The 9,673-nt window shown below is 42.4% G+C and overlaps 1 pseudogene; it reads right to left on the bottom strand.

Moving 5' to 3' along the window:
• Positions 1-6,723: 6,723 nt before the first annotated feature.
• On the bottom strand, positions 6,724-7,106 carry LOC114632220 (annotated as a pseudogene).
• Positions 7,107-9,673: the final 2,567 nt, after the last annotated feature.

Below are 9,673 nucleotides of genomic sequence, written 5' to 3'. Positions count from 1 at the left end.
TCCTGACAACCCACGTCAGACCCGAGTTTCAGAAGTAATTTGGAGTTGTGTGTAGCAGTGCCGTTTGTGGTAATTTGTTATAGCAGCTATAGGAAGCTGGTATTGCATCTTCGAGGGTGGGGGTCTACATGGTTCTCTCAGTCTACAAACTCACCTTCATTTTTTCTGTTCCTGGATAAAAGAACTGAGGAGGCTTTTCTTACAAGAACCACTTGGGTATATACTTGTGGAAATCATGGATGTAAGGCTGGTAGATGATGGTCACATCAACAGTAACGGGGAATAGATCTCTGACTCAATGCGTGGCAAGTTTTGGGCTAGTACCCCTTCTGTCCTGGCTCTAAGAAGTAACAGTATCATTGGTTTACAGATAGGGAAATGGAGTCTCAGAGCACCATCAGTTGGTACTGGAGCTGATGTTCTCACAGGCGTACATTACAACAATTTGAAGTCATTCTTTTCGGAGACCCGATGCATCACTGAAAGAAGAGAATGCAGCCTTTGTGAAGATGGACACACACAGCTAATGGACTCTGGGCTCTGCCTCCTCCAAGAGGCAAGGGGAGCCAACTTCCCTTTCTTTTCTCTTTTACACGCTGTAGCTGCCAGTGTCAGAAGTTAATACTTGCCTCTACACTTTTTCCCTATGAACAACATATCTATTGAAAGGGAGAATTCCCCATTGCACAGTTTGTGTCTTTCTCTCTAGAAGCAAGAGTGAAGAGGCTGTGGCCTGTGAGTAGAGAGGAACTGAGGAGGTAAGACCGGAGGATTAGAAGCAAGAGGATTTTCTCTTCTCTCTTTTTTAATTTTAATTTTTTATTTTTTGAGACAGAGTCTCCATATATGGTCCTGACTGGCCTGGAGCATCAGATCTGTAATATGATTTAAATTTATATTCTGTATATATGCTAGAAATCAATATGTTGGCAGTTATTCCTGAACCAGGCAGTTCCCCAAATAATCACACAGAAACCTTTTAATATTTCAAAGCTTAGGTCTTACCTGGGCAGACTCTCAACTAGCTCATCTAAGTTAACCCAATCACCTAGCCCCATCCAGCCACATGGTTAGTTATGCCTTCCAGGCCTATAGTTATCTTCGTCTCCTCACATGTATCCTAGCCAAAAAACAAAACAAAACCAAAAAACCCCCCCAAAAACCCAAAAACTAAAAACCAAAAAAACAAAACAAAACAAAACAAAACAAAACAAAAACAACAAAAAACCCCAAAAAACCCTTCCTCTTTTTTTCTTCCCAGAATGCCTTTCTCCCTCCCAGGAAGTCCCACCTTCTACTTTCTGCCCAGCTAATTGGTCATCAGATTTTTATTAAAGCCAATCAGAGAATGCCTTAGGTAGATGAGGAAGGACTCAGAGATACAACTTCACACTGTATCCCAACAAGATCCCCTGCTTCTGTTTCTTGGGTGATGGGGTCACAGACACTCATCACCACACCTGATTATAGAGGACCAATATCCTAATTGGATACCACTGGATTAACATAGTGATGTGTTAGCATGCCATCAACACTGAATATTATAGGCATATTTAGAATAGTTTTCCTTTCATAGGGTGCTGACAGAACTGAGTTAAATATAAAACAATCCTTGTCAGTGACAAATGTTTCTCAGATCCATTCCCAATGGCCTACTCTGTGAGGGAGAAAAACATCTTCATGAATGACACTGTTTCAAATGTGTCACCACCAGGTCAGCAATGGAGTTCCCAATCTCAGATTGATTCAGATATTTACATGACAACAATAAAAACTAACCTTTCTGGTGCTTATTATATTTTATCAAGTGCTGTTCTAAGCAACAAATACACATTGATTTATTTGTTGTGCCACACAATCTTATGGGGTGGCTGCTGTCTGCTGATATAAGATCAATTGCAAAAACTGAGGTGTGAAGAAATTAAAACACTTGGTCAAGACAGCAAAGCAAGAAGAACACTAGCTCTAGAAAAATCTACTGCTGGCCATCACCACCTGGCACAGCGACTTCCTTGTATAATGACTTTTAGTCAGACAGGTCAAGGCTGCACAAACAGCATCTCATCATAGGTGCACAGTAAACTCTAGACTAGTGAATGACTGCATAAATGATGAGAAGAAGAAATGACCCCAACTAAGGGGTCATTTGGGGGAGTGAAGGAAGAGCCAGGCATTGCCTGCGTTCTAAACCGAAGGAATCACTCAGGAGCTAACTCAGCCACGGGCAGAACCAGGTTGACTGGAATCAGGAAGTGGAGATCTGGATTAAGCATTGTATGCTTTCTGGGGATTAAATTTATCACTAGGTTTTCAGATGAAGGATTTCTCTGGGCTTGACAGTGGGGCAGTGGAAGGCAATACAGAGGTATGTATGGGGAATCTAGAAGGCTGGACTTCTCTTCCACCTTTCCTTGTATGCGTTTCGATAGTTGTATCCTCTACGGTCAGCTTATTCATTCATACACCCTGATATGAGACAGTCTTTTGTTTCAGAAAGAAGACTGCTCCTCTCTCCCCTTCCTTTCTCCCCCATCTCCTCTGTTCTCCTCCCTTCTTCCCTCCTTCCTTCCTTCCCTCCCTCCGCCTGTCCATCTTCCTCCCCTTCTCCTTCTCCTTCTTCTCCTTCTCCTTCTTCTCCTTCTCCCTCTTTTCTCTCTCTCTCTCCCTCTCCCCCACCCTCTCTCTTTCTTCTTGAGACTGAACTCAGTGCTTTTGTCAGGCAAGCACTTTACTATACCCCCAGATTTTGTTTGTAAATTTCAAGGCAGGGTTTCACTAGGCTGCCCACACAGGCTTTGAACCCATGATTCTTCCTGGCTGTCTGTTTTGATAGTAGCTGTTTGAGTATAAGCTTGAGGTGAGAAAAGGCGAGAGATGACGGGGGCTCTCAAGGACCCCCAAGAAGAAAGGGCTTTGGCTTCCACTGGCCAGGATATAAAATGCTACTGTGGTTATTGAGAGAAGGAAGGACATTTATCCAAGATTAAAAATACAGCCACGATATGACCCACCAATTCCTTTTTTTTTGATGTATCCAAAGGGAATAAAATCATTATGTTAAAGACACATTAGTACTTTTAAACTCCTTGAAACATTATTTGCAATACCTCAAATGTTGAATCAACCCCAGTGTGTATCAAGGGATGAATGGACATAGAAAACATAATTACTTACACATAGTGTAATACAACTCAGTCTTACAAAGGAGGAAGGTCAGCCGGGCGGTGGTGGTGGTGCACGCCTTTAATCCCAGCACTTGGGAGGCAGAGGCAGGTGGATTTCTGAGTTCGAGGTCAGCCTGGTCTACCGAATGAGTTCCAGGACAGCCAGGGCTACACAGAGAAACCCTGTCTCAAAAAACCAAAACCAAAAAACAAAAAACAAAGGAGGAAGTTCTGTCTTTTGCAACATGCTTAACCTGCAAGATATTAAGTTTTAATTTAAGCCAGGCAAGTCTGACATCTTCTACATATATGGAATCTTAAGAATTGAGCACATGGAAGCAGAGACTAGGGTGGTCCAGGGGCCTTGTGGGTTGTTAGGTTTGGATGGAACTGGGGAGGTCTGGTTAGAGCACGCAGATTCTATTACACAGAGTGACTAAGTTAAGCAGACCTACTATGCACTGTACTGGTGCATGTACATGGTTAGTGGTAATATACTGTGCACTTGAAAATTGCCAATAGATTGCTAATTGCTAGCAGAACAGATTCTAAATGTCCTCATCACAAAAGCATGATAAATACTCGGAGTGAGAGATCTGTTAATTAATTTATTTAATCATTTCACTCTGTATAAATACATAAACCTCATGTTATGTGCTGTCAACATACACACTTTTGATTTGTCAATTATATCTTATTGAAGTTGGAATTTTTTAAAAAAAAGGAGACAGAGAGCGAGCACACGAAGGTTGGCTCGAGCGAGAGCGGCAAGCGTACTTTGTCTTTCATAATACTGGCGACAGCAAAGATCTAATTAGCTAATGGATCCACCTTGCATTCCCTTGGTACAAGGTCATACAACTTTCATTTTTAAGATGGACAAACTAAAGCAGCTTGCATTTTCCTTCATTTAATATTTAACACTTCTTTATAAGGAAAACGGTGCCAAAGAACTCTGTTTGCTCTTGTATTAATATCACTTAATTAAAAACATTTTTCAGCGTTATAACAAATAGGAAAACTACCTTAGCTGTAATGTATATCCTCCTAGGAATGAGATTTTGCCTCTTTAAGCAGTCAACAAATGTGAGCATCAAAAGATTGTCATAAATTATTTAGAGGATATTTACTTTTAATTATAATTTTCTCAGTAAATTCTAAAAGTTAATACCAAAGAAACTAAGGTGACTCAGTGTTATATAAATGCTTTAGAGTAGACCCATTTTGCTTTCTGGAAGTGACTACATTAAAGGTTTCTTTTGTTGTCTAGTTTCTCATTCTGTCCTGCCTAATATGTGTGACTGTCCCCAACTGTATTTTCTCATAGTTCTTCCTTCTTAGAATTAATAAATCCATCCCCGGATCTTCCTGGTAATTACTGTTTTGTTCTGAGACAAAACAGTAATCAGAGCAGCTCCTCTCTAGAACCCATTTGATATCCAACAATAAAAACTTCAACATGATCCCGGTGGTTTAGCTGTGTTCCTAGCCTAGTCATTCATTTCCCCCTACTTTGCTCATAGAACACTTTGTGTGTTTCCTGTAGTTGGAAATGAAAAAAAAATGCTGGTTTTTAATCATTCTACTGTGTCTTAGTTAGGATTTCGCTGCTGTGAACAGGCACCATGACCAAGGCAACTCTTATAAGGACAACATTTAGTTGGGGCTGGCTTACAAGTTCAGAGGTTCAGTCCATTATCATCAAAGCAGAAGCATGGCAGCATCTAGGCAAACACGGTGCAGGAGGAGCTGAGAGTTCTACATCTTCATCTGATGCTACTAGCAGAATACTGGCTTCCAGGCAGCTAAGATGAGGGTCCTAAAGCCCACACCTACAGTGACACACCAACTTGAACAAGGCCACAGCTTCTAATAGTGCCACTCTTTGGGTCCAGCATATATAATCTGACACATACTGTTATTTATAAGTGACCATCTGGTGAAAGGCATGTGGATTGTGCAGTATTTGCAGCAGGTGAATAACTGAATTCTAACACCTTTGATTGTGGATGGGCACACATGTTTGGGCTGGCTTAATGGCTTGTAGTTCAACTGGATCCCAAGATTTCCTTGTTTCCCTTTCCTTTCTTACTTCTACTTCCATTGGCCTGTCACGTGATTCTTACAGGATTTATATGAATCAGCATAGAAGATGGACTGTAAATAAATGTTTAGTTTCTTCCTGGATAGTGGTCATGGCAGATTAACAGGAGACTCCAGGTCCCCTCCATTTATTTGTGAACCTACTAAGCATCTACTGTTGTTTTTCCATTTTGCAGGCAACAATATTAAGAAAGCTGTCATGGGGCCTTGTTGATACAATCAACAGTCAAGAGGAATACTCCACAGAATTGAGAATCAGCTAAATAAATGAAATAATTGCCCCAAACACACTGTTAGCTGAGAGAACTGGCTTGGAAGGACTTTAGGTGATGTGGTAAACAGTGGCTTTATGGAAATCTAAGTAAGGACTCGAAGGAGATGTTTCTGAATCTTGGGACCACTGTGATGAAGGAAGTTGTATCCCTTTCCTGAAAATCTCTCTCTGGGTACTACTGTCAGATGGCTGGCTTTGTTATGTTTCCTTAAACCCCTTTTGGTGTTTTATCTACTGGAGCATTCATTTGAGACAGACAGCTTATGTACTCATTCTAGCCAAGCAGAAACCGGAATGGCTGAGAAAATCTAAGAAATCCTGTGCTCCTGAGTCTCCGTGTGAAGATGTTTAGAGAGTCTCTGTTCCCTGGGTAAGCTTTTGGTGGGCCTTGCCAGTACCTGTCACTCACCTAGCTGGTCATCACGGTGGTAGCAGTGGTGGCTTCCAATGCTTCATAATAAAAACAGCAAATCAACATAAATAAAAAGTGTGTCCATCCTAGGTCTTAGCTATGTTCCCTATGTTCTTAGCTATGTTAGGGATTAGATGAATGGTGTAGGTTATAGTTTTTCCTGAGACTTATTGAAAACCAGACTTGCTTAGTAGTGGCTTTATTTGTTTATTTACACATTTTTTCTTTTCTTTCTTTTGGTTTTGGCATGGCAGTGCCAGTTTGATATACGTATATGTAGAATATGTATGTACATACAGTTAGCGCGGTCAGGATGGGGAAGGTCATCTTGAGACAGGGTGGAGGTCGGTTTCACTCACTGTACTCTAGTGACTTGACTGTGTGGCATTCATAAACCCAAATGAGAAAGGTTACCAGGCCCTTCCTGGATTGAATTGGGGTCGTAGTCAGTGCAAAGGAAGCCACTTTAATTAACTTCTGCCTTGCTTGGGGAATTATAAACTGGAGAGTGGGAAGATTGCCTATAATGCCCACATTGGGACCCTGTAGGTATGGGCAGGCTAGGGTTAAAACCTAAGGATCTCATTTCAGAACCTCCTTAGGCTTGGGGTCAGGATATCTAACAGTCTATATTTAGGAAAACACAGGCCCTTTCTACTTCCATACTTTAACGATGTGGGAAGAGGGGAGGGCAGATGATGATGATGAGGTGTCTGTCAATTTCTATTTACAGATGAAGATCTAGCCTTCTTCCTCTTCCTACCCTTGGCTCAGGCCTTCTTTGTTGGGGGAGCCAATTTGATGATTTCTTCATCAGAGGGCTGCCGGATAATGCCTTTGTTCTTCCTGGTACTAGAGATACCACTTAACCTGATGTCTACCTCATCCTCTTCGGAGATCTTCAGCACACAGATTCTGTAGTGAACTATCATCAAGAGTAGGCCGTGGCAGTGGGATATTTCAAAGCCATGCTCAGTGTAGGAAGTTGTCTTGGTGCAGCTTGTTGTGGCTCTCCAGGAAGCTAACCAAGGCACTGCCTGCGGTGATCTCATTCTTCTCATCCCTCTCTTTCCTCCTTGCAGGCTGACTTGAGCTGTCCACATCTTCAAGAATGATGTCATTGATCCCGAAGAATAGTCCTGTACTTTGACATGATGTCTCCGGAGCTGAGTGCACAGAGTGCGGGCATTCCTGGGTCCCCTGTTCCTAAGCGGCATATTTTGCCTCTTCTGCCCACGGAACAGCTGTCTTTCTTATCCGTGAGCATTTTCTATATCCTAGTTGGTCAGAACAGCTCCACCAATTGGAATCATCACCCCTACATGATAACGCCAGGCTTGTGATTTGCCAGGATCACTCAACTAGCTGCTATAATTAAGTCTGTCTGATTTGAGGGTCTCTGTTTCTAATCAGGATGTTGTAGAATATAGATTCTGAGAACTTCGTGTATTGGCCTTCCTCTGTTTCTGCAGATCCAAGCCTACTTTGCAGTTCTTAAAAGATGGACCACCTTGAAGATGGGCCATTGAAAGGCTGTGGGTATTTAGAATTTTTGTTTGGTTCCTAGGGGTTGTGTCAAATGCAAGGATTTCTTTGCGTTACTTTCAAGTTCCCAGCTTGTTTTTAATGAACATTGCTCTGGCTCCAGGCTTGCAGGTGTGTGTGTGTGTGTGTGTGTGTGTGTGTGTGTAAGCGGTTTATGGGTGTATGTGGTATATGTGTGTATACACAAGTGGTTTATGGGTGTATGTGGTGTGTTTGATGTGCATGTATGTGTACATGTGGTGTGTGTATTTGCACATGTGGTGTGTGTATATAATGTGTATGTATGTATACATGTGGTGTGTGTATGGGGACATGTGAGGTGTGTACAAGTGTACAAGTGTGTGTGTTTAACTTAGAAAGTGAGCAAGTCAACATTTTTAAGTGGTTATGTTAGAAAAGTTGAACTGTAAGTCTTTTTTTTTAAAGATTTATTTATTTATTGTATATGAATACACTGTAGCTGTCTTCAGACACACCAGAAGAGGGCATCAGATCTCATTACAGGTGGTTGTGAGCCACCATGTAGTTGCTGGGATTTGAACCCAGGACCGCTGGAAGTGCAGTCATTGCTCTTAACCACTGAGCCATCTCTCCAGCTCCGAACTGTAAGTCTTAATTCAGGAACATGTATTAAGATGATGGAGTGGGTGAAAACTACTGGTAGTGAGAGAAAGGGGGTTTGGTTAAATGGATCCCTTACGGTCCTATCTATGATTCTTTCCTTGAAAGCTTTTGAAAACGGAAAGATCACCTTGTTGTGTTTCCCTTATTGTTTTGCTTAAAAAAAAAAAATCCCAAGCCCTACAAATGGCTTGTACTGAACTTTTGCATTTGAATTAAAGATTGTTGAACATGAAAAAAAAAGATAAAGAAAAGAAAGTGAACAATTTCTGATGGTCAGGATTTTCCTTATCTCTTTTTCAGGAAGATATCTTACACTTCTTTATACCAAGGTCAGGTTAAACCCGGCACTTCTCCCAGAGATCCCTCTGCTTAGTTCAGCAAAGACAAATGGAACATATGAGGTGACAAGAAAGGAGCAAAGGAACAGAACCACATCCGTCTCCAGACACCAGTACCCACGGAGATGCTCAGTGTGGACAGGGGTGCTTTCAGAGTACTCAGTAATTTCTGCTAGCATTGCTGGTTCTGAGGCTGCAAGTCTGGGTACCAGTCTGTGGTTATTTCCCTTTGCCTGCTCAGCTGCTCCTTCCTCTGCACCACCACTCTGCTTGGGGGGCCATCTTCCCTGATTCCTCAGTGGAGTGGAGGCTCTCTTGTTTTATCTTCCACTCCCTGCAGTTTTCGGTATCCTTTGGCTTTCTTATTCCTTGGCCTGGGGAGCAGCTGGGATTGCTTCCTTCCTATATCTTAGAGCTCAGACAGTAGAAGCTTCTCTCTTGGGAGCCCCTTCACCCACTTCTGCTTTCTGACTTGGTAGGCAGCCTGCTTTTCTAGTGTCTGACCTTTGCATCCCCTGCTGGATTCCCACTGTCACCGGTCAGAGTTAAAAGCATCTCCGGTGCTCATTTGTAGCCTGGGACTATTGAAAGTACTTTGCTTTGCCATCAATCATTCTTTTTTCCCCAGTGGCTCTTTGGGCACTCACCCTCCTGGAGAATTGGGTGAATTAAAAAAAAAAAACTTTGACTATCTGCCGGCAACAATTAACACAGAGGAGGAGTGTTCTCTTTCTGTATTTCGTTGCCATATTCTTATCAGACATGAAATATGAACTTTGAGTTCAGAGGTTCTTTGGAGGAAATATGTTTCACTCTCTCAGGATGGCTCCTGTTCTGGGTCCTAGCACCATGGTGATAGCAATCTCATGAAGGCAGATGGCAGTCCTGTTGGTTTGGGTTGTAGGTACTAGGAGAAAAAACCCCGACTCTATGAGAAAAGGGAACATACAGAGAACAGGGCGGAGGCTAAGAGACCATGTCTGCCAAATGGACTTGAACAGAGTCGGTCAAGCAGCATAGGAAGCTAGCCCTGCAGCTGATGTGCTCATGCTGCCGATGTTGACCACACTACACCACCTTTTGTCTTTGTTTCCTGGGCATGAATTTCAGCTGAGTGACAGCGCTGTCAATCTGACCTTGATCAGGTGTCCATGCAGCCCACCAGGACCTGAGGAAGGAGAGGAGTGAGGATTGGTGGCTCTTCTGTTGGGGG

The sequence above is a fragment of the Grammomys surdaster genome, unplaced genomic scaffold (genome assembly GCF_004785775.1).
Source record: "Grammomys surdaster isolate TR1022 unplaced genomic scaffold, NIH_TR_1.0 372, whole genome shotgun sequence".
In the NCBI taxonomy this organism is placed as follows: domain Eukaryota; kingdom Metazoa; phylum Chordata; class Mammalia; order Rodentia; family Muridae; genus Grammomys; species Grammomys surdaster.
The sequence above is the reverse complement of the archived record's forward strand: the minus strand, read 5'-3'. Positions and strand labels throughout refer to the sequence as shown.